The following is a 24297-nucleotide window of genomic DNA, read 5'->3' on the forward strand; positions in this document are numbered from 1 at the left end:
GCCAGTCCTCCTGGATACAGTTATGTACATCAGCTTCATTCAACTGGTAGAGGAGGAGGTGTTGGTCTCATCCATAGTAAAAATGTAGTCGTCACACGAAAACCTAAGCATAAATTTAATTCTTTTGAAATTCTTTATACCAGTATAAGTTATGTAGCCACAAAAAATAAGTCAATTCCTCTAATTATAATTTACAGACCCCCAGGGCCATATACTGAATTTCTTAGTGAATTTGCAGACTTTGTCTCAAACCTGGTTGTGTCTGTAGATTAAGCATTAATCGTCTGAGACTTTAATATTCATTTTGATAACCTGGAAGACCCTCTAAGATTAGCGGTTGTGTCCATCTTAGATGCAGTAGGGATTAATCAGAACGTAATCGGGCCTACTCATAATGGTGGTCACACTCTTGACCTCATACTAACATACGGACTAAGTATAGAAAATATTATCATTTTTCCGCAGTCTGAAGTTGTCTCAGACCATTATCTTATCTTGTTCATAATACGTATTGATCATAATATTTCCACCTCACCTCGCTACCGCATAAAACGTACCTACACATCAGCTACTGCACCGAGCTTCATAAATAACCTCGCAGAAACATCAATTAGATTTGGATCACCGTCAGATCCCATAGAACTCGATCATGCGACTGAAAGCTTGGAGTCAACACTCCGCTACACGCTAGATAGAGTGGCTCCACTCAAAAGGAAAATAATTAGAGAAAAAAAATTAGCACCCTGGTATAACGATCCAACACGAACCTTAAAACGGACAACTCGACAATTAGAACGTAAATGGCGTCAAACCAAACTGGTGATATTTCAAACAGCATGGAAGGAGAGCCTACTGAAATATAGGAAATCTCTTGGCAATGCTAGAAAAATCTATTTCTCTACCTTAATAGGAGACAACAAAAACAATTCTAGATTCCTTTTCAACACAGTAGCAAAATTAACTAGGAATAAAACCACTACAGAGAGAAACACTCAATCATTACATAGCAGTGGAGATTTCATGAAATTTTTCATTGATAAGGTTGAAAATATTAGACGTGAAATACAGGCCATTAAATTAAAACCGGACAGTACTATAACAAACCCATTACATGACAGTGTAGCAATATCAGATCAATGTTTAGAGTGTTTTGCTCTGCTTAGAGAGACTGAACTAGCTACATTAATCTCTTCAGCCAATTCATCAACTTGCATACTAGATCCCGTACCTACATGTTTGTTTAAACAGATTGGTCCAGGAGTAATTGAACCACTTCTAAATATAATCAATTCTTCCCTAAGCACTGGCTATGTACCTAAATCACTTAAATTAGCAGTTATTAAACCCTTGATTAAAAAACCTGATCTTGACCCATCTCAATTGTCCAGCTATAGACCAATATCAAATGTCCCCTTCATCTCTAAGATTTTAGAAAAGGTTCTATCAAAGCGGTTATGCTCGTACTTAGATAGGAATAACATTCATGAAATGTATCAGTCAGGATTTAGACCTCATCATAGCACAGAGACAGCGTTAGTTAAAGTAGTAAATGACCTTCTACTGACCTACGATCAGGGTTGTGTCTCGCTTCTTGTGTTACTCGACCTTAGTGCAGCTTTTGATACTATAGATCACACTATTCTCCTTGATAGATTAGAAAATGTTGTTGGTATTAAGGGAACAGTCCTCTCTTGGCTCAGGTCTTATCTGACCGATCGTTATCAGTTCGTAGATGTAAATGGTGATTTCTCCATGCGTACTGAAGTTACTTTTGGAGTTCCACAGAGTTCTGTTTTAGGCCCACTGCTCTTTACTTTATATATGCTACCCCTAGGTCAAATTATTCGTAAACATGGAATTAGCTTCCACTGTTATGCTGATGATACACAGTTGTATGTTTCAGCGAAGCCAGAGGACAGACAGAAGCTTAGTAAGGTTGAGGATTGTGTAAAGGACATTAGACATTGGATGTTAACTAATTTCCTTCTACTTAATTCTGATAAAACAGAAATACTTTTATTAGGCCCATGTGTAGCTAGAAGTAATCTTTCTGATCACATGGTTACTCTGGATGGTCTTTCTGTTTCATCATGTACAGCAGTTAAAGACCTTGGAGTGATTATTGACTCCAGCCTATCATTTGATGCTCATGTAGATAATATAACTAGGATAGCTTTCTTTCATCTCAGAAATATTTCTAAAATAAGAAACATATTGTCACTACATGATTTGGAAATACTAGTTCATGCATTCGTCACCTCTAGATTAGATTACTGTAATGCCTTACTGTCTGGATGTTCCAGTAGGAATATAAATAAGCTCCAGTTAGTCCAGAATGCAGCTGCTAGAGTCCTAACTAGAACTAGAAGATACGACCATATCACACCGATATTATCAACACTGCATTGGCTCCCAGTAAATCTCGCATTAACTATAAAATACTTTTATTAACCTATAAAGCACTAAACGGTCTTGCGCCACAATATCTAAGCGACCTTTTGGTTTTATATGATCCGCCACGCCTACTTCAAAAGATGCAGGCTATTTGACGGTACCTCGAATAGTAAAGGCTACAGCAGGGGGGAGAGCTTTCGCTTATAGAGCCCCACAGTTATGGAACAGTCTTCCTATTAGTGTTTGGGACTCAGACACAGTCTCAGTGTTTAAGTCTAGGCTTAAAACGTATTTGTTTAGTCAAGCCTACCCTGACTAGATTCTGTTCTACTACTTCGCAGTCATAATAATCTTTTTTCTCCCTCTCTCCTTTCGCCGAACTCCACACGAATTTATGGAGATACTAGAGATCCAGATCCTTTCTTCCTCTGGATGGAGCTCAAATCTTCTCTAATTCCAGACTGCTGGGACTACGGCTGCTCCTAATACAGACTTCATATAAATCCATAATGAACTTTTTCACATTATCTGTTGTTACCCAGATGAGGATGGGTTCCCTTCTGAGTCGGGTTTCCTCTCAAGGTTTCTTCCTCTTAAAACAGCTTAGGGAGTTCTTCCTTGCCACCGTCGCCACTCAGTGGCTTGCTCAGTTGGGATAAATTCACACCTTTAATATCTGTATACCATGTTGATATTTCTGTAAAGCTGCTTTTAGACAATGTCTATTGTAAAAAGTGCTATACAAATAAAATTGAAAATTGAAATTGAAATTGAAATCGATTTTGATTCCTGCCTAGCTCAGTTTATGTCTGTTTGCATATCACCTGACCCATTGCTTGCTTTTGACTATGCCTCTGATTCACGTTTTGGATTTATCTGCCTGCCTCCTTTAATAAAACATCTTTACCTGCACTTGCTTCCATCTCAATTACCGCTACGTGACACTTACCTAGTTATTCATTTCCCTTTGAGGACGTCTTTTGAAAATTTAGCTATATTTCATTGGCAATGATAACAAAACATGATAGTTTGTAAAGATAACATAACACAATAGTTAAGACACATTTTGAACATTGAACATGTAAAACTAAAACATCTATTAATAAGGAACAATGCTTTGTCATGTAGAAAGTTAATGTTAGTTAAAGGCTTACTTTTGTGTGCTGTTGTTCCATTTGAACCTGAATAATCTGACAGTTTATTTTGGATCACCAGTCTGTTATTCAAATCATCTTAATTGTTGGAGAGTGTCCCCATACTAGGCTAGCTAGACAGATCTTTTGAAATTAAAAGTTCTGTATTAAACGTAAGATGTCACTCCGATGTTCAGTACGCAGTGCAACATCATAGGCAGTGCAAAAAAAAAATATTCAGAGGATGAGAGAGCAAAGAAACTAGAGCAGCTGGAATATATCCTGGTAGAAGATTTTATTTATTATTATTATTAAGCTTTGTATTAATCTAAGCATGGAAAACCTTTTGTGAATTCCTTAACTAAAGCGGATTTGCAATCAAACATTAAAAAAGACAGTTTTATTATGATTATGTAAGGTTGTCCGATTACATTTGGTCCCTTAAATAGTTTTTCCACCTGATTACTTTTTTTTCTACTTTTTTTATTAGTAATTTTCTTGATCATTACATTTACATTTACATTTACAGTAGCAGTATGTTTACTCAAATCAGCAGGTTTTGTACTTTTTCCACCACTGTTTACTAGACGAACCTAGTCCATTATATGTGTTGACGTGACTGTGTTCAGGTAAGAGGCCACATTCCAGTCAGGTAATCTTATATACAGGTAAACATTGTATATAAAATTGTATATAATGTACCCTGACGCTGTTTGTTATTGAATAATACCTTTACATTTTAAGAAATTATTCTGATCGTGACAAAAGCAAGATTATTTGTCAGTTGTCTATTTTTTAAAACATAAAAGAAGAAAACATTAGAAAACCAAGAAGTAAGTGATTTACTCCATATTTTAGAAACACGGCAGCTAAATGTCTTATAGATTTCTATTGTATTTTTATGTGAACTTGTGTTGCCACATTTGCCTTCCAAGGAGGCTTCTCACCTCCAGCTAATAGAGTTAAAAGTTCTAATGTGAAAATATTATAAAGCTCAGTAAACAACATACTTTTTAAACAGCCTTTGGTTGTAAAACGGCACCAATATGCTTTTTAGCACACTGTCATTTAGATAGCAATATAATGTAACTAACAATATAATTATCATAAGCTTCCAACTAACATCAGGTATAAAATTAAAGTGTTAAACGGACCAGACTCACATGACATCATGAAGTTTGAAACAATGTGCTTTAAACAATATTGAACTGACCTGCTTAAAGTGTGTGATATGTGTGATAGCAATACATTTAGCATTTGCTAGAAGAAAAATGTTTTCTCAGGTGGGCTATTTTATCTATAGACAGATTTCAACTAATAAGATTTCAATAAGATTTAAGGCAATTTGCTTGATGAGTGTATAGTAGTAGGATGTGACTGCAGCATAAAAGGTGTGTGTATCTGGAAGGAGGTGTTTGAATTTCACAATTTTAGCTGCTTAGATACATGGATGAGAGCTGCAAAAGTAAATGCATGCAAACACATGTACACAGTATCTGAAATCTCAGTATCTGAACTCAGTATCTGTCAGTTAAAGAAATAAGAGCATTTCAGATTATATTAACTGATTATACAACAGCAACAAATAATAATAATAATAATAATAATAATAATTATTATTATTATTATTATTATTATTATTATTATTATTATTATTATTATTATGCATCCATCCATCTTCTATACCGCTTCTCCTTCAGGGGTCATGGGGCACAACTTGGGGTACATCCTGTACAGGGTGCCAATCCATCGCAGGGCACACACACATTCACAGACCCACTCATACACTACGGACACTTTGGACATACCAATCAGCCTATCATACATGTCTTTGGACTGGGGGAGGAAACCAGAGTACCCGGAGGAAACCCCTGCAGTACGCGGAGAACTTGCAAACTCCGCACACACAAGGCAGCAGCAGGAATCGAATCCCCAACCCTGGTGCTGTGAGATGAATGTGCTAACCACTAATATAAAAAGAACATTGAATTTAGGTGGTTACTGTGTACACAGTGTGATATAATTTATCCAAAATATAATTAACTGGATGTTTATTTTAGTTTTGTTGTTTTTATGTCAGTTACTTAAGTGTGATTCATTCTGCCATCTATAAATAGCAAAATCCCATTGATGATTAAAACAAATTTCACGTGTAAAAAGCTTAAATGGTTTCTGAAGCAGTTCAGATCAGTTTTGTTAATAATCATTTGTGCATATTCCTATCATCCTGATATTTATTTAAAAGAAAAAGAAAGAAAATTCATTTATTGTTTGCATTCAGAATTGGTGGTCTTTACCTCCACCAGCTGGTGGCAGTAGAGAGCATGCTTTCTCTCAAAGGCCAGCTCTGCTCTGCTCAAGTTTTTTCTCCTCTCTGCTTTAAATATTTTGACTAATTCAGTTTTTGTCTTGAGAATTGATCACCAAAGAGCAGTTTGTAAATTAAAACATTTAGTATATCTTAAAATAGTCTTACATATCAAGCAAAAGGAAATGATGTGTTTTGTTATTGTAACTGTAATGGCCTATATACTGTTTTTTAAGCATCTAGTTGCACCAGTCGAACTTAACCTCGCTCACACACTAGTTTAAATGTAAATTAGAAGCCTTTATTTGCGGTGTTGGGTAAATTACTCAAAAAACGTAATCCACTACAGATTACTAATGACTACTTTAAAATAGCAATTTGATTATATTACTGATTACTGTATGTAAAAAGTAATCAGATTACTAATCACTTTGTTTCAAGCTACTTTTAAAAACTATCAAACCTACAAAAATACACTACAAAGTGAAACTCGTATTTCTTTCAGTAATTTTAGCATGCGTTCATGCTCATTGCTCATTAACCTGCGCAGCCACTAGGGGCGTTAGCTGGACTGTTAATCATTTCTGATCATGTCACACATTGACAGTTAAGTTACTTCAGCGTCCATAAAACAAAACTTAGGCTACTAGCTGAGCTGGAAAAATTAAATGAATTATGTTATTAAAAAGTTGTTAACATAACGATTGCTAGTCTGATCAGGTCAAACATGGTACAGGCAGTGGAAGATGTGTTTTACTTGGAGTAGAAGTGAAGTGTTCTTTCTCATAATTATAAAAAACAAAGATTGTCTTACTGCTCATAAAACACTCACTACTAGGCTCAAGAGATAAGACCAGTTTTAGATGGGTAGCTAAATTAACAATGTTTTCAGCTGATTAATCAGCTTGTGATGATTAATCAGCTGAAAACATTGTTAATTTAGCTACCCATTAGATTTATAATTTGCACGGTCCTTCCTTGAAAATAAAATCCAGCACTGTGCAATAACAATCCACACAGAAATCACCCGTTATAATAGTAATGCTTTACAATGAACTGTGTTAGAGCGCTACATGGCTACATACGAATGACATATGTATGCAATTTCCCGAGAAATCCATCCAGACAAGTCTAAAATATAAATACTTATAATAGGCTTATCTTACTGAAGCAGAGAAAGACAAAAACATGGTTGGGAAGATATGTGAATGTGTGCATGATTTTGTCATGCGATGGGCAAAAAGAGCGCACACTGCAGATATCTACACAATAACCACATAACGCTGAATATGAGGTGGATGTCACAAGCTCTCTTTAATTCTGAAATACCCCCATTATAGAGGGAGCAAATTATCTTTTATAGAAATATCAAAAATTTACATTGTTATTTTTTACAGCTTTATTACCCCACATGTGGTTAAATATTTAGAACTGTACTTTACAGTTTAGATATGCAGTTTATTCCTTTTAATTATTTTTCTTTAATCAGAAGGGAAGGTAGATGCTTGTGTGTGTTTAACATAACTGCCAGCATTTTGACCACAGACAAGATAAGACAGATAAGAGAGAAGATATCTTTTACCACACTGAGCAAATTCACTTGCATGTAAATCCTGGTATAAACTGAAACCCTGCCTGTAAAATCTCTTTCATATACGTTCACTAACTTCCATTTCTGTGAGTGTAGTTTATTTTGAATTAATGTTATTTTGTATATTATTTAATGTAATCTAAGGTGTTTACTGAATTAAATGGTTGATGAATTTGTTGGTTTGTGTTCCAACTAAAACGCTAACATTAATCTGCCTTTTGCAATAGTTAACTTAAATGATAATAATGTTTAAAATGTTGTTATTATGCACCCAGAATAAAGTAATAATAAAAGTATGAAAAGAATAGTAATACAATGGGAATTACTTTTTTTTTTAAAATATTATTAGTGTTATTATTATTGGTGTCATTATTATTATTATTATTATTATTATTATTATTATTATTATTATTATTAATAATAATAATAATAATAATAATAATAATAATAATAATAATAATAATAATAATAATAATAATTCATCTTCAGTAGCTTCTTTATTGCAATTGATCCAAAGCCTATTGAATCTTTATTTCTGAGCTACCAGTGCAGTCCCATGGGACAAACCTGTGAAACATTTTTGTTCAAGATCTAATGATTATATATTTAGTTAATCAATTCTTGTGTTGTATCCAAAACAAATAATAATTTCAACAAATCATTAAAATAACTTAAGGTTACTCAAACTCCAACACCATTTTTACAGAGCAAAAAATTTTATTGATTGTTTATTCTTCATAACAGCAGCAGTTCACATAGTGCATACAATGCATGAATAATCATGTTCTATTCCTTTTCTGAATTTTTATGTGACATCTATCAACATTTATCCCCCAGAAGCCATTAGCTCTATATATATATATATATATATATATATATATATATATATATATATATATATATATATATATATATATATATATATATATATATTTGATATTTGATATAGAGAAATATTATTTACTATAATATTACTGATTAATTATTCACTATTATATTGTTGTGTCTTGTATTTTATTACATGAACAATAAATTAAGAAGGTAACATTTAATTTGTACCAGTATAAAATTTGTACCAATAAAATTATATATTTTGATTATTCATTTAGTATATATAGTAACCAGTAAAGAAAACTTATATTTATATATGGTTGTTGAATAATAATATAATATTATAGTAAATAATATTAATGTGCATTAAATATCACTTCTGTTATATATATATATATATATATATATATATATATATATATATATATATATATATATATATATATATATATATATATATATATATGTATGTATATATATGTATATACTTTGCTATTGTGCTGCAGAAAAATTGTTTGGATTTCGATTTAGTTTCGATTTTCCCTGCAGATGAAAACACACAGGAGGGGCTCTGAAATCAGTCTCATACTTACTAGACAGTCCAACATAAAAGGTGTTTCAATAAAAAAATCCAGGTAAAATGGCACATATAAAATGATCAGAGTAAACATGGCAACACTTAGCACTAACACTCCTGGTTTCCTGACTGTGGCTTGGGTGGTGTCAAGAGGGGCTTTAAATGTTACTATACATGCGGCACCTGTAGTTACAGGTAACACACATAAACACATATTTATTACAAAATTAATGTGCATTGGGATGAACTGGCACCCAATTGCTAGCAGCCACACAAACATGCAGAAGGTAATAGAGCAGGAATTGGAGAAAATAACAGCAACTGATGGATATTTTACAGTAACAATGCTTTCTAATGCCACCACCTGGTGAAGCAAATTCCCACAGAGCCTAGCTCCAAATAAAAGGGTGATAACAGGGTTCATACAACCTGCATTTCCATTGAAAATGTATGTTAAAAGGACTGGACTCAGAATCAGCTCCAGCAGGTCACTGAGTAGAAGGAAGATGGCGATGAATGAGATTCGACCTCTGCTCTTATGATGGTGGTACAGAACACCGAGGGCCAAAAGCAGAGCAAGAAAACCCGCACAAAAACCAGTAGTGAGGAAGATGATCAGACGGTCTTGTAAGGCGCTTTTATACCCCCAAGGTGTATAGTAACTGTTGCGACAGTTGAATATGGACATGGCTTGTTCTCTCTTCTGCTTCTTTATGTCCTGTAATAAATTATGGTATGCGTAAGGAATAGAACATTTTGGAATATGCTGCTATAGATTAATCAAATCATGCTGTTATAAATAATCAATACTGAGGTGGTGAAGCGGACCAGCATGAAGTTGATCACTTTCCATAACAACATGTCCAATTTTAAATTAGTTAAAAATGGCATGTCTTATTTTTAGCTGTTCATATTTCCATTTAATGTTGTGGAAAGTCCACAACACTACATCCTGTTATCATTTGTGTTATAGCAGATAAATACAAACTTTCTTTCAGCAGCCTCTCTTTTCTCTCTTAGTCATCAAGTCAAGTCAACCTTTATTTATAGAGCACATTTAAAACAACAGAAGTTGTTTTAAAAGTGCTTTACAGATCAATCAATCAAATAAGCAATCACAGTTATGTTTAAAATTATAGTGATGATAATAATAATAATAAATACAATAAATAAATAATAACTTTAAATATAGCATCAAGCATTTACATATTTCAACCTATTAAAAGATCTATTCAAAATCTACTGAATAACAATATGTTTTCAGTGAAGATTTTTGCTTTTGAAGAAGCTGACCTCACCTGGAAAGGGAGACTGTTCCAGAGTTTAGGACCTACGACAATAACAAAAGAAGTTGATCAGACAACCTGAGTGCTCTTGTGGGGGAGTACGGATGCGAAACCCAGAGAGTACTTCATACACTTAGAGTGGAATTTTTAAATCCACCCTGAATGTCATGTGAAACCAGTGCAGAGACACTAATACCGGGGTAAGGTGATTCCTCTTTCCAGACCCTGTTAAAAGCCTAGCTGCCGCATTTAAGAACTAATTGTAAGCAGGATAATACAGTTTGAGTGAGACTAATGTACAATGAATTACAATAGTCTAAGCGAGATTTAATTAGCAAATGAATAAGAATTTCCACGTCTTTGCTAGAATGAAAATGTTTGACTTTAGCAACAGATCTCAAATGGAAAAAGCAACCTTTAACAACAGCATTGATTTGTAATGATTCATCTAAAATCACTCCAAGACTTCTTACATGATCCTGTACTTTTGACGAGTCCAGGTAAGGAAGACATGGAGGAACCTAAACCAGTACTTCAGATTTGTTTTCATTTAATTGTAAAAAGTTGTTTTCCAACCAACTTTAATGTATTCAAAACATTTTAAACATCAGTTGAATTATTTTTGTCTATGCTCACTGGAAAATTAAATTGAGAATCATCAGCATAACAAAACTAAAAAAAAAACTGAAAAATAAAACTCAGAGGAAGCATATACAGGGACAATAGAAAGGGTTCTAAAATTGACCCTTGAGGGACACCACATTTTAACTGAACAGCCATAGAAGAAAAGGGCCATTCCCTGGATGCCAACCAAACTTTCGAGATGATCGAGAAGAATGTTATTGTCGATAATGTCGAACACTGCACTGAGACCTAATAAAACTAAAACAACATGTGAGCCAGAATCCATGGAGGGCAAAATGTCATTAGATAATCAATGCAGACAATCAATGCAGATTCGGTGCTGTGCAAAGGTCTAAAGCCCGAATGAAATGTATCTAGAATGTTAATGCATTTAGATAGGAATAGAGCTGCGAATAGACTCTATTCAGAACCATGGACATAAAAGGCAGTTTGGACATTGGTTATAATTATTGTGTATTGTCGGATCCGAGAGGTTTTTAATAAGGCATGTAGAATTGCATGTTTAAAACTGCTTGGAACAATTCCATTCACTGAGGAGCTATTAAATAGATGTCACACTGGAGCCAACGTTGTAAAGATGTCTTTTAAAAGATCCGGCGAAAGAATATCCAGTTTATAACTGGAACACTTCATCTTGGAGACAACATCTGCCAACCGTGCTGATGAAACTAATTCAGAGTGAGTCAGAGAGCTCGGAGGAGAAGGTTTTAATGGTTGGTCAAATTGTGACTGTACAATAGCACCTTCAATCTGCTAAATTTTTTTATTTCCTCATAGGTCTCTCGGTAGAAGGTGTAGTGATGGACAGATTGAAACATTATTGAGTAATGGTCAGAAATGCCATCATCTAAGACCTCTAACCTAGAATCAGAGATATCATAATAAAGTACTAGCTCTAATGTATGGCCCATATTGTGAGAAGGACCATTGACATGGTGCACAAAATGTAAAGATTCAGTAAGGAAAAGTTTTTAAGTTAATAAACAGAACATTCAGCTTGTCCTGTTAAAGAGTAATTGTGAAACAAAAAGGTCTTCATCCTGAAGATTTTCCCATGGAGGAAATCATACCGACTGTTTCAAGCCCTGAGACTGGAGTCTCCTTCATTTAATGTTAAATAAATGTCTGCTTTACCATATCAATGGTTATACATTGATACTTTCTTAAATGGCAGAATTTTTACCAATTTATCATTAGTTGTAGACTATGTAGAATGTACTACATACTGGTCCCTGTGAATTCATCAAAATTCTTTACCAATCAGATGTAAGAATTCAAAAGTGCTACAGTATAATAGTTTTATAATCAATATGCTAACATTTATTAACACCCACATACCTTTTAGGAAGAAATATTTTTATAATGTTCTGTTTATTTTCATTTATTTTGTAGTAATCAAAATCTAAAGGTTGAGCAAGAAAAATTCAAGTTCATAGCACTTACCAACACCACTGATGACGCAGAGGAAAATAACTGACTGAGAATCAAATTGTAGTCATAGAATATGATCACCTGTGTAAATATATATATATATATATATATATATATATATATATATATATATATATATATATATATATATATATATATATATATATATAATTATTTTATTTTATTTATAGAAAAGAAAGAGAACAATAAGTAAGGAAGATGTTATATCCTACATATGATGAGAGAAAAAGTAAAGGAACATATATACAGTCCCCTCTGAAGGTATTGGAACGGCAAGGCCAAGTCTTTTGTTTATGCTATACACTGAAGACATTTGGGTGTGAGAACAAAATATGAATATGAGACAATAGTTCAAAATTTCAGCTTTCATTACCTAAGATGTATGTCTAGATGTGTTAAAAAAAAACTTAGAACATGGCACCTTTGTGACTGACAGGTGTTTTTATTGCCCAGATGTTCAGCCAAGAATTGCCCTTGCTTTTATAATACTGTGTGTGTGTGTGTGTGTGTGTGTGTGTGTGTGTGTGTGTGTGTGTGTGTGTGTGTGTCTGTATGTGTCTTTGTTATTGTAAATAAATTGGTTTAGATAATTTTATAACACCTCACCTTCACATACACACAACACTACTCAAGGAGACCAATGAACACTTCATGATGTCTTCATAATTCTAAGTAAAATTGAAGCTGGACAAATCAAATGTTGTTTTTTAATAGTAATTTAAAAAATTCCGGAATTAGAATAATCCACCCAATATAATTTAATCAAAACTATTTGCAACATATTTCTGAAAATAATTAACCAGGACTTTATATTCTGCATACAAATATGCACTGGTATAAAAATTGCCATGAAATAACTCACAGTTTTGTGCCATGTACTGGATTTAAATGAATTCTCAATAGAACATGATATGTACTCCAACAGTTTTATCTGCGAGTGAAAGCCTGTAGAAGATTGAAGAGAACACTGAAAGAGGAAAAGAGAAGAGGTATCAGAAGAGGAAGAGGAAGAGGAAGAGGTAGAGGTATCATGTGTCATTTATACCACAGCAGTGCTCAATTCTCAAATCTGATTGATCAGAAGGTGCTACATGCAATTGTAATGCGCTTATGTGAACAAATTTCACATGGAATTGTATGGTGGACATTTCACATAAGTTAAGTTTAAACAAATGTGTTGTTATGTGTATATGTACAGTGTTGTGTTTTAGGGACACTGTACTATGATACTGTACACAGGTGTATAAAGATCTATCACATTTAAGGCAACTACTTTAATTTTTACAATAAAATTTCACATTAAGGTCCTGCATTAAAAATGTGCAATAAATCACTGTAATATTGAGATACATTCTAGGACAATTTAGTCATTTTCAGCCTTTTCTTGTAGAAATGTGTGGTTGATTTTCAACTGATTCTCACCATTGTTTTCAACCATGTAATGGTATGAATTATTATGGGATTTTTCTTGAGCTGTAAAATAACATGTTGTACTAGGTCATTTTATAATTGCAGCCTGTAATCATTACAGTAGTTTACTGCCAACTTAATTGTATAAAATCTACAGGAATTTCTGTTTAATCTGAAGGAAGCTATTATTTGTAGGCTAATTTGAGAAAAATGTATTTTGTACGTATATTGCTTTCATTTCTGAACCTGCACATTCAACAATAATAATAATTTTAAAAATCTCAAAAGCAGAGCTTGATTCCAATAAGCGTCTTTTTATATCAGTGCTGCAAGATTCGAAAAATCGCCTTGAGAGCTAAACACCACATGATTAATGCAGAAAAAGTGTGTATGCGTGCGTGTGTGTGTGTGTGTGTGTGTGTGTGTGTGTGTGTGTGTGTGTGTGTGTGTGTGTGTGTGCGTGTAAGATAAGATATAGGTATGGGAAAAGATGCAGATGAAACATTTTTACCACACGGAGCAAATTCACATGCATACAGACAAAATAAGACAGATAAGAGAGAAGATACACGTAAGATCTTTTACCACATGGAACAAAATCCTATGTAAGCAAACCCACATACAAACTGAAACCCTGCATGTTAATTCTTTCATACACATTCATTAATCCTTTTTGCAAACCATACTTCTTATTTTAACGTCCTATTATGTCATAGGTCAATTTAAGCCATTTCCACATTTGAGATGTCTGAACTACTGGTTAATCTCCCTTTTACTCTTTGAAATTTTTTGATTTCCCTTATTCAGGGAATTATATGCAAAAATTTCTTCTTATGGCTTGTCTTGGATCAGTCATAATAAAGGTTTCCTGTTTTAAGCTGTTCTTTGCTGTTTTTGTTTGTATTTAAACTGTGGAGGTCATTTTGACACATAACATAATGGATGTAACTTTTTTCCAACATAATAGTTAATTGATTAATCATTCATCTTTGGTAGTGAATTACTCTGTGTGTGTGTGTGTGTGTGTGTGTGTGTGTGTGTGTGTGTGTGTGTGTGTGTGTGTGTGTGTGTGTGTGTGTGTGTTATGTCCATTTTCTGAAATTTGTGCACTCTTGCAAAATGATTGTGTGGAAGGCTGCTGTTATAATTTAAACCAAATGAGGGGCAATTAATAAATTAATTGCTATCTGGTGTTAGGGTTTAAGAAGAAGAAAGCCTTTATTGTTACATATGCAGGTTCAATACAGCAAAACTCTTTTTTTCACATATACCATATCGCTTGTTATTTGAGTTCAGAGCACAGGGTCTGCCATGATACAGAATCCCTGAAGCAGAGAAGGTTAACGGGGCATCCCACCAAGCTGCCACTGCTGGGCCCTTGAGCAAGGTTCTTAACACCTCAGCTGATCAGTAGCTTCCTGTCTCAGTTGTAAGTCACTTTGCATAAAAGCATCAGCCAAATAAGATAAAGGTAAACATGAAGTCATGACTTTCTGATCAGTAATCCAGAGCCTTAACCACCAACTGCCCCCAAACAAATGGCAGAAGTGGGGCTTGACTCAGCACCTTCAGAAGAGACTATGACCTGAACACATCATCTTAGACCACAGATTATGCATGCAAACATGTTAACCACTATATACAGCTTGGAAGTACCAGGATTTGAACCAACAACCTTCTGATATGTAACTCAATAAATTAATTTAATGATTAATTTTGCAGAGAGTCTTGCAGGGATATGCAGCTCCATGCACAGGGCAACCTGCCTTAACGCTTAACAGTGTTGCCAGGTTCTGTATAATGTCAGCATTTTGCAGCATTTTGTCCAGTGGATCATTAAAGCTGGCAAGCTTTTAAAAAATAATAATAATAATAATAATACTTAATCAGTTTTTTGTTTATGTATTCATATTTTTAGCCCACATTCTGTTCAATCCAAAAAAATTATTCATATGTGGTTACACCCATGGTATTAGCATTGTTGCCTCACAACTCCAGGATCCCTGGATCAGGTTTCACATACAGTTGGGGAAATATGTATTGAACGCATCAACATTTTTTTCAGTAGATATATTTCCAATGAGGTTATTCAAATGAAATTTTCACCAGACATAAATATTAACTCAAGAAATCTGTAAATATAAATAATTCACAACATTAAAGTCCATAAAAAAAAGTTATGTGTAATAAAGTGGAATGACAAATGCAAAAATTTTTGAACACACTAAGAAAAAGCAGTTCTCCAAGGCAAGGTAAGGCAAGGAACCAGCTGAAATCCGTAAGTAATTATACCCCCTATCTGTGCAAATTAATATCAGCTGGGTTAGTAAATTGATGGTCTATAAAAAGGTTTTTCGTTACCAAGGTGTCACACAAGAAACATTTCATGATGGGTAAAAGCAAAGAGCTTTCCCAAGACCTTTGCAACCTTATTGCTGCAAAACATATTGATTGAATTGGATACAGATGTATTTCAAAACTTCTGAATCTTCCAGTAAACACCATTGGGGCCATTATCTGCAAGTGGAAGCAACATCACTCCATCAGTAATCGGCTACGCCCAGAAGCTCCTCGCAAGATTTCTGACCAGGGAGACAGAAGAATAGTCAGAAGAGTAGCCCAAGAGCCAAGGACCACTCAGAAAGAGCTCCAGAAACACTTGGAGGCAGCAGGTGCCATTGTCACAGAGAAAACAATAGACAATGCACTCCACTGCTCGCCCTCACCCTGCAAGACTCCATTACTAAAGAAAAAGCATGTCAAAGCTCGTTTAACGTTTGCAACAACTGATTTGGACAAGCTTGTGAAATCGATCCAGAACATGCAGCAAAGGAAACTTTCAATAGGTTTCAGAGAAAAAAAAGTCAAGGTGTTAGAATGGTCCAGTCAATCACCTGACTTGAATCCAATTGAACAAGATTTAAAGACAATATGTTTAGAACAATGGGCCAAAATCACACCTGAATTCTGCGGCCCATTAATTTCTTCATACAGGAAACGTCTTGAAGCTGTCATTACAAACAAAGGATTCTCCACTAAGTATTAAATACATTTCAGTTATCGTGTTCAATACTTTTTTCCTGTGTCATTCTACTTAACTTCATTCATGGACTTTCATGTTTGGATTTCTTTATATGTGTGGATTTCTTGAGTTTATACCAAAGTCTGGTGAAAATTTCATGTGAGTAGACTCACTGGAAATATATTTACTGAAAAAAATGTTGACACAAATAATGTTGACTTAAATAATGTTGACACAAATAATGTTGACTTAAATACCTTTTTTTCTCCCACTGTATCTGAATTAATATATATAATAATATAGAGCGCAGTGTAAAGGGCTTTGGAACCGCTAAGGTAAAAAAGCGCTATATACGTGTAGACCATTTACCATAATAATAATAATAGATATATATATATAGACCATTACAGTTACAGTGACAAAATAATTTCCTGACCTTGCTGTTGCTTGAAATGTAGTAAATTTTTAGCTCATGTTTTCATTTACAGACTGCCATTTTATCCACATTTCTCAAACCAGTAGCTGCCAGACGATGACCACCATAAGGACTTTTTTGGTATCTTCTGATATCTTCAGGTAGCACTCAGGTCTTCAACTGAAACTGATCTCTGGTCAGTGTTCATCTCTGTGTGTGTGTTTGTTGTTTATGAACCATGAGCTGCTCCTTATACACCAGCAGACAGAACAGGGGGTCTGAAGTCACTCTCAAACTTATCAAAAAGGTTGAGAATTGGGAACCATAAATGTAAAATTCACCACTGGCAAACACAAGGCCATTCATAGTCTACAATTGTTCCACAAATTGTAGACGCAGTTTTTCGCACATTGGTGAACCTCTGCCCATCTTTACTTCTGAAAGACTCTGCCTCTCTAAGATACTCTTTTTATACTCAATCATGTTACTGACCTGTTACCAATAAACCTCCAGTTGTTTTTAGTAACACTTACTTTTCCAGACTTTTGTTGCCCCATCCCAACTTTTTTGAGATGTGTTGTAGCCATCAAATTCAAAATTACCTTATTTTTTTCCTTAAAATGGTACATTTACTTAGTTTAAATATTTTATATGTTTTCTATGTTCTATTGTGAATAACATATGGGTTTAGGAGATTTTCAAATCACGGGATTCTGTTTTTATTTACATTTTAAACAGTGTCCCAAATTTTTTGGAATTGGGGTTGTATTATTATTATTATTATTATTATTATTATTATTATTATTATTATTATTATTATTAAATTGTTTTTTTTTCTTTTTATTGCTCTTTCTTTTTTATTGTCATAAAAATTCACCCAGAAGAAAATGGCAAAACTTAAAACAGAACAGAAATTTTAAATATAAATGTATTCATAGGTGAATATTTATACACTGAAACATGCAATGTGTTATTTAAAAACACAAATAGTCTGAAGTTGTCTCTTACCTGAATAAGTGAAGAGAGGTAGAAATTAACAAATTTTCTTTCTTGGGTGGTGAGTTTCTTTTCTGTCTGTCAGCTTAGTATGTTATGTAAGTACATAAATACCACTATTACTGTTAATAAAATCAGTTTTAATAGTTTTAATATCAATTAAAAGTTTTTGAAAGAATGACTATGTGCACTCTAAGACACTCGTGTATATGTGTATCTGTGTATGTAATTTTGCAAAACCTGTGTCTTGTAAGCAGCTGAAATGCTGCCACACCTCCCTTCCAGATGCACACACCTTATAATCTGCAGTTATACAGGAACAATCTGCTCTCATATAATCACCAAACAAAGTGGCTTAAACCTTAAAACAAAATCATACTTGCACTCAGTGGCCAGTTTATTAGGTACCACAACCCTGTACCTACATTCACTGGGCATTTTACCAGGTAAAGCTACCTGGATATTTTGTTTGAGGACTGATTCTCAGCTCAGCCATAACGCTGAGATGTTTAAAGATCTTAAATTCACTTGTACCAGTGCCACACACACTGACATTCCACTACCATGTTAGTGTCACTGCTATGTGAAGGATTGTCCATCTAAATAATATTGTCTTGTGGTGGTCATGTTCAACTGTTGGACAGGTAGAAGGTGGGTGACAAATATTACAGAGCAACAGATACATTACATTCATTGATTGCACACTTACAAAGAACAGCAGGTATATCTGGTAAAATGGCTAATGAGTATAAATACAAATTAAGTGTTAAATTAAGATGAGACAGAGATAGCAGTAAAATCGTATATGTATATATATATATACACACACAAACATTAGCGCATTTAATGTGTAGTAGCCCTTTAATCTAGACTCTCTACGCTCTCAATACAATTTGTAGCTGGAAGCTTTTACTCTCATCTGCCTGCAGTACACATTTTAAACCCTTGTAGGTGTGGAAGACTTTACTCTGCCCTAGAGTATAGAGAAAATAGACCACCTCAAAAAATTATATTGACTGAGTTACTGAATCTTGTTTGAAAATTACCATGATATGAAATGTATTACTATCACAGTTCACTGTAAGCTTTAAGGAGCTTGTTTCACAGTGTTTCAATCTTTAATCCTTAATATCATGTGAAGGTGTTCTTTAATGTCTGAAATGAATAGAGGATGTTAGTTGGGCATTCATAATTATTATCATATTAATTGTGTTTTTGTATTGATATCTGTGAATTTGTATCTATTATAGTAGCATTTTATTATCTATTAATCTGGTTATATTTACTTTATATTACGGTTATGTTTATGTAATATTCTATGTTTAAATATTTTATACTTTTTTACTGAATGTGTTTATTTTTATTACTTCTTGAATACTTCTCAGTAAAATATATGCTCAACAAGTTACATTAAGAAAGATACAGAGACAATTCTGTCATTTAATGAAAGTAACATATTAAGTATGCAGAGCCAGAGCCAAGTGAGTGCCAAAGTCTGCAGATGAACTGAGGCAAGTTCTCCAAGATTCTTGGGAAGAAACTGTAGTGCCTTCCTTCAGAAAAAGAAAAGTTGTGTGAACTCAGTGGAAGGTTCCAGATTTTCTAAACCATTAGAAACAATAAAACGATGGTAGGTGTAATGTATATCAATACAAATATTTCAGATACTGCAAATTCCATAATCTTTTATCGTGAAAACCTCGATATGAACCTTCAGAATCATCTCGCTGCACTGTAAGGGTTAAATAAGGAACCTTGTAGCACAGCTGTCCTTATTCTGCCTTTTGAGTTGGGCAGATTTGATCTGAGTTGGTAATAAACTTGCAAAGATCAGCACATAGCAATAAATGGATGGAGTTCTTAAAGATAGCGGTGGGGTAGTGATAATATGATAATATTCTAACTACTATTAAGTTATAAGTTATATAATTTACGCCAACTATACATACTACCGATGGTAAAATGCCTTCTTTTTTTAATATATAGTTTACCAGCTTGTACTACAGAATGTTTCACTCAAAAGTAAAAGTTGCTCTGATTGTTTACTTCCTGGTTAAGGAAACAGAATGGCAGATGTGTTATCACTCACCGTCGTTCACATCCAAATGAACAGTGCAATGATATGGGGCCTTTATAGCTTTATAGCTGTAGTTCATAGCTTATAGCTGTATATAGCTGCAGTTTATAGCTTATAGCTGTAGTTTATAGCTGTAGTTCATAGTTTATAGCTGTATAAAGCTGTAGTTTAGTTTATAGCTGTATATAGCTGTAATTCATAGCTTATACAGCATCTCACAAAAGTGAGCACACCCCTCACATTTTTGTAAATATTTGATTATATCATTTCATGTGACAACACTGAAGAAATGACACTTTGCTACAATGTAAAGTAGTGAGTGTACAGCTTGTGTAACAGTGTAAATTTGATGTCGACTCAAAATAACTAAACACACAGCCATTAATGTCTAAACCGCGGGAAACAAAAGTGAGTACACCCCTAAGTGAAAATGTCCAAATTTGCCCAAAGTGTCAATATTTTGTGTGGCCACCATTATTTTCCAGCACTGCCTTAACCCTCTTGGGCATGGAGTTCACCAGAGCTTCACAGGTTGCCACTGGAGTCCTCTTCCACTCCTCCATGATAACATCATGGAGCTGGTGGATGTTAGCGACCTTGTGCTCCTCCACCTTCCATTTGAGGATGCCCCACAGATGCTCAATAGGGTTTAGGTCTGGAGACATGCTTGGCCAGTCCATCACCTTCACCCTCGGCTTCTTTAACAAGGCAGTGGTTCTCTTGGAGGTGTGTTTGGAGTTGTTATCATGCTGGAATACTGCCCTGCTGTGCTTCTGTATGTCACAGTACATGTTGGCATTCATGGTTCCCAATATATATATATATATTATATATATATATAATATATATATATATTATTAAAATGTTGCAGATTCTGCAAGGGGTATGTAAATTTATGAGCACAACTGTACATGTGTGTATTGAGAGAAACATAGGTGTAATTTCTGACCTGGTATTCTTTTGATCGGATTGGCCTAAACACACAAACACCGAATGTGAACACGCACACACACACACACACACACACACACACACACACACACACACACACACACACACACACACACACAGCTAAACCCCTAAACCATGTTCATCACCTGGGTTATTACACTAAAGGAACTTTCATGTGTAATTAAAAGATTTGCTTCGAGCTGTGTGGTGAAAAGTAATTCACCTTAATTTAAAAATGTGAAAAATCAATTACTTTGTTTTCATACTAAAGTCATTCTCACTCTCTTACATGCATTAAAATGTACAGTTAATGTACTGTTAGTGTCACAGGCAGTTATTCACTCTAAATATTAAAATTCAGTAGCTACAATGAACCTTATATGAAAGCTAGAGTGACTAACGTACTGTACATCGAGTCCTGGGAGCTTCAGGACGAGGGGATCATTTTCATTTTCTGAGTGCAATTAACGTAATGTTTCTGCTGGGTAAGGCAATAACACTATGCTGTTAGATGTTGCTATGCTGTATAAAGTGCTGAGCGAGCTGGATTAGTTTAACCAGAGGTGCTTCAGTAACGTATAGCCTGGATGAACCTGAAACTCAATATACTCAATAACTATAACAGCATGGCTGTTTCTATTACCAGTTTTAGTAATTACATTAAAGCCAGGTCGATTTGAACAGGACGACTGTTACAGACTGCATAACTTTCACCAGAATAATTACTTCTTACACTTGTAATAAACTACTGATGGCTTCAAATGACTGACTGTATACTGAAATTTTATAACCTCGTGTGGACATTTTCTATCTTTTACAGAAGCATAATAAATCGCGCAACAGACTGGCTGCTCTTTTTGAGAGCTGAAATGACCTAAGTTTCACCTGTCCATAGTTGTCCAGTGTCTTATTTATCCATCCATCCATCCATCTTCAACCGCTTACTCCTTTTCAGGGTCGTGGGGGAACCTGGAGCCTATCCCAGGGAGCATCGGGCACAAGGCTGGGTACACCCTGGACAGGGTGCCAGTCCATCGCAGGGCACACAATCACACACACTCATTCATACACTACGGACACTTTAGACACGCCAATCAGCCTACTATGCATGTCTTTGGACTGGGGGAGGAAACCAGAGTACTCGGAGGAAACCCCCACAGCACGGGGAGAACATGCAAACTCCGCACACACAGAGCAGCGGGAATCGAACCCCGACCCTGGCGGTGTGAGGTGAACCAAGCCACCATGCTTACCATGATTTCATATTTCCTTTGAATATTAAATTATTTAAGCAGAGCCATTTGCTGGGAGCAGATTGAAAATGTGTTTGTGGATTATTTCCTCAATAGCTATGCCATTGTGTGCGTGTTCACATAATGTAAAGTGTACTTGTAGTACAATACCAACATAAATAGTGGCAGCAGTATACAGTAGCACCATGCGACACAACTGAATAAACAAACTAGTGCCGTGTCTCAAATCACGTACTTTAATTTTATGTACTATTCTAAACCGTCATCGAGTACTAACACTAATGCTTTTCTTATCATTGCAAGTGTTTGCATTTTAAAAACCTCTAAAACCTACTGAAAGGTCTGTTTTCTGTAACATTCTTCTTCTACTGGATTTTCTAGATTGATAAATATTTGCATTCATAATAAAACATAAGGTCGGAGTTTTCGATTTGAGACACGTGCTAATGACAACGATCGGGTTTAAAGTTAAGCGGAACTCGTCAGTGTGTTTAACATCAGCGAGATATAGAGAAAAGATCCAAGGCTAGTGTTAAACTAACATCACCAGACTGATTTTTTTTTTCCAAAGAGGTGTGTGAAAACACAATCGGCTATGATCAATACCAGGAGCTCACTTCTAATATAACTTTTTGAGTTTACAGTGCGTAAAGAAAATACAAATGCTGGCACATGATCTGCAGCTCGTTTTATAGTACGGTGCAGTTTTACCCAAAGCTCTGATGCCGACAGTGATGTATGGGCTGCATCACCCCTATTGACCAAGCCATTATAAACCATAATTCCATTTAATAAGCACTACTCATAACTGGGGAGATGAATATGAGGCCTGAGCATTCTGTCACTTTGGGAGATAATTATAAAGTCCTGAATAATAATGTGAAGCTATATAGTTGATCAAAAATACTCACGAATTGTCCCCTAAGGAGAAACGGCTAGCGCGCTGAGTGCTAGCATCTGTGCTAGGTTTAATAACTTGAGTTAAAGGCTTCTGTGTGTGTGTGCGTGTGTGTGTATGAAGTTTGAGAGAGAGAGAGAGAGAGAGAGAGAGAGAGAGAGAGAGAGAGAGAGAGAGAGAAAGAGAGAGAGAGAGAGAGAGAGTGTGTGTGCTAGACCTGGCAGCTATACCTTGCTTGCCTCAGCTCTTTCAGGCATTAGTGCTTTTAGCGTTAGCTCACAGTCAAAAGAGCAGACCTCAGAAAGTTGCGGGACACTGACACCACAAACAAGCATAAAAAAAATGGGAAGAAGTACAAACCATTTCTCACTTTAATGAGACATGTGACTTATTTACCGAAAGAAAGCAGGGCTAGCTGAGCTAAGCACTGGGGGAACCTTTTCCTCTAGCCCTTTCTTTCGATCAGAAAACATATTAAAGCTGTAATAGATTTTATGCTAATCGTTAATAATGTTCACTTAGATGAGCGTGTATGAGTACAGAAGCAAAAAAAACAAAAAAAAAAACAAAACTACACTTTCGAGCTAATTTTTCCAAAAGTCTCTGCAATCCTATGTAAGAGGACGTCCAAGGACAGGAGACGAGGATGAAGGGATGGACAAGATGGACCAGGGAGAAGGTTGAGCGATTGAAACAGATGGACAGGAAAACAGGATGGATTGAGAGGAATAGAGGGGAAGATTGAGAGAAAGACAGGACAGATTAATGCTCGAGTGCGAGATGGAGGTGTCCCTGAGCATCCAAAGAGCTGCTAATGGAATGCTAATCGTCGATCCAGACGATTTAAACCTGAATTCGTCACTGTCTTTACCCAGACAGTCCTAACATACTGGAAATGAATTCTATAGCATACAGCAAGCTTTGCACTTAAACGTCATCACTGGTCAGTCTGTAGTACTTCAGGCAGAAAACAGTGCCTGCTAGTGTACACATGTCCACCCTACATCAGTGCTAGAGGATTAAAAATAAATAAATAAATAAATAAATAAATAAATAAA

At 35.0% G+C, this 24297-nt stretch overlaps 1 long non-coding RNA gene across 1 annotated transcript; it reads right to left on the bottom strand.

Moving 5' to 3' along the window:
- Window positions 1-8733: 8733 nt before the first annotated feature.
- Window positions 8734-18277, bottom strand: LOC108260543 (uncharacterized). The gene is made up of 3 exons (XR_008393826.1): window positions 18073-18277; window positions 10133-10164; window positions 8734-9552 (listed from the first exon to the last, which is right to left on the bottom strand). It is a non-coding gene; the product is annotated as an uncharacterized LOC108260543 (long non-coding RNA).
- Between the last annotated feature and the right edge of the window lie 6020 nt (window positions 18278-24297).

Source organism: Ictalurus punctatus, chromosome 29 (assembly GCF_001660625.3).
Source record: "Ictalurus punctatus breed USDA103 chromosome 29, Coco_2.0, whole genome shotgun sequence".
Classification (NCBI taxonomy): Eukaryota; Metazoa; Chordata; class Actinopteri; order Siluriformes; family Ictaluridae; genus Ictalurus; species Ictalurus punctatus.